The sequence below is a fragment of the Elephantulus edwardii genome, unplaced genomic scaffold (assembly GCF_000299155.1).
Source record: "Elephantulus edwardii isolate Elephantulus edwardi_28Jun2011 unplaced genomic scaffold, EleEdw1.0 scaffold00209, whole genome shotgun sequence".
In the NCBI taxonomy this organism is placed as follows: Eukaryota; Metazoa; Chordata; class Mammalia; order Macroscelidea; family Macroscelididae; genus Elephantulus; species Elephantulus edwardii.
Genome location: NW_006399959.1, coordinates 1,578,392 through 1,580,580, shown reverse-complemented (window position 1 = coordinate 1,580,580; position 2,189 = coordinate 1,578,392).

Sequence of the window (2,189 nt, the reverse complement as noted above, 5' to 3'; positions counted from 1 at the left end):
GCTCTGATAGCCTAGTGGGTAAGAAGTTGCACTGCCAACCCAAAAGCAATAATTTCAAATCCACCAGCTGATCTGCAGGAGCAAGATGGGAGGTCTCCTCCCATGTGATTTATAGTCTGAAAACATGCTGAACTTAGGAGTCAATTCCAACTTGACAGCAATGAGAGAGAGGCAGTCCTAAAAGCAGTGTGGTTGCATACATATTATATAAGACAGACAGTCTCGATAATTGGAAACCTGGTGGAACAGGGGTCAATCATCCGGCTGCTAAATGAAGGTCAGTGTTAGAACCCAAGGAAAATGTGGTGGTTGGCTCCTGTAAGGTTTTACAGTCTTAGAAACCCTACAGGGCATCTGATCTACTCTGTCCCGCGTGTTCACTGTGAGTTAGAGCTGAGTAAGGAAGGTCTTTGAATTATGGTTTGGGAGAAGAGTACTGAATACACCACAGATTGCCAAAAACCCAAACCAACTAGAATAAGTGCAACTAGAGTGCTGCTTAGAGACAAGGATGGTGAAACTCCAGCTCACTTACTTTGGATTTTCAGGAGTAACAGTCCCTGGAAATAGATATCATGCTGGTAAATATATAAGAACAGAGAAAGAAAGGAAGACCATCAACAAGATAGACTGACACAGTGATTCCTACTGTGGGCTTGCACAGGGCAGAGATGGAAAGGACGGTGTAGTGGAGGGCAAAGGTCAGGTCTGCTGTTCACAGGGAGAGCTGCTATGAGCTGTAGTCAACTTGATGGCACCTCACAATGAGGCTTCTGCTCCAGGCCCCCAACACTAGAATGCTCATTGAGTGGCTCCTACGTTAGTTCAAGTCTCTCAGTGCCCCTCCTCTAGGGGATCAAATCCTTTCCACAAGCACCTGCTGCCTGCCTGTGGGTCATGCTGAGCCACTGGACTAAGGGTCTGGCCTACTATGGCATTTCCAGAGGCTCTGTTCCCAGTGAAGGTGTAGGATGCAGGGTTCCAAAGCAGACAAAGAACCAAGGCACTTGTCAGGCCTTTCCTGTTCCTAAAGCCCAGTACACATATTTGGGGGAATGCATATGTACATCTGAACCTCCTCGGGTTTACCAAGGAGTGTTGAGTGACCCCTGAACTGCTGCTCAACAGTTTACAGTTAAAAAGACGAAGGATGATGGTATCATGCCCTATGACATTCTTTCCTGGGATAAAAATAACTTCTGGGACCAAGAGCCTCCAAATGAAACAAGCTGGCCCCCTGAGCACGGGCCTCAGGAAGCGCTGGACCATTGGCCTCATTTTGTCTCCAGGGCCAGAAGGTTCCAGAGTCTCACCTCAACTCAAACCAGAACTTCAAAGAAATTTATTCCAGTTCCATCACCTGCTGAGAATTTGCTTTTCTACCCTAGTTGATTCAGGCCATGGCTTTTCTAACCACTTGCTATGCATCTGAGAGCTGGACAGTGAATAAGGATGACAGAAGAATTATTGATGCCTTTTGTGGTATTGGAGAAGAGCACTGAACATCCCATGGACGGCCAAGAGAACAAATAAATATGTCTTGGAGAGGGTGCAGCCGGAGTGCTCTTTGAAGCCAAGAATGATGGGGCTTTGCTTCATACTTTGGACATGATGCCAGGAAGGGTCAGTGAAGTAGAGGAAGACCCTTGACCAGGTGGACTGATGGGGTGATTGCTGCAATGGGCTTTTGTGTGTCAGGAAGTCTGAGGATGGTACAGGGTTCAGATCTTTTGTTCATAGGATCACTAAGAATTGTACTCGACTTGGAGGCACCTAACAACAACAACAAACAACAATCCCAGAAATACTGAGTCCGAATTGCAGTCTAACAAGATCTCCAGCTGATTCTTATAAATCCCTAGATGATTATGTAAACATAAGGATGACCTGAGGATGTTGCTAAATAGTGAACTCTGGTTCTGCCTATCTTGGCTAAGAGTGGAAGCAGAAGGGGCCAATTTGAAGACCTGCATTAAATTAATTTCTAGTCCCTTTAATCAAAGCCATACCTTTCCCTCTCAAGCTCACCTCCCTAGCATAGGGTGGCACTCTCTTTGACCAGTCCCCTATGGGTGCCTGGAGGACAAAGTGGGGGTGCAGAGGATTCAATGGCTGAGCCTCTGGGAAGTTGAGAACAGTACAAAATACACAGTACCCTACTACTGTATGAGCTGCTGCCAAGTCAGCTG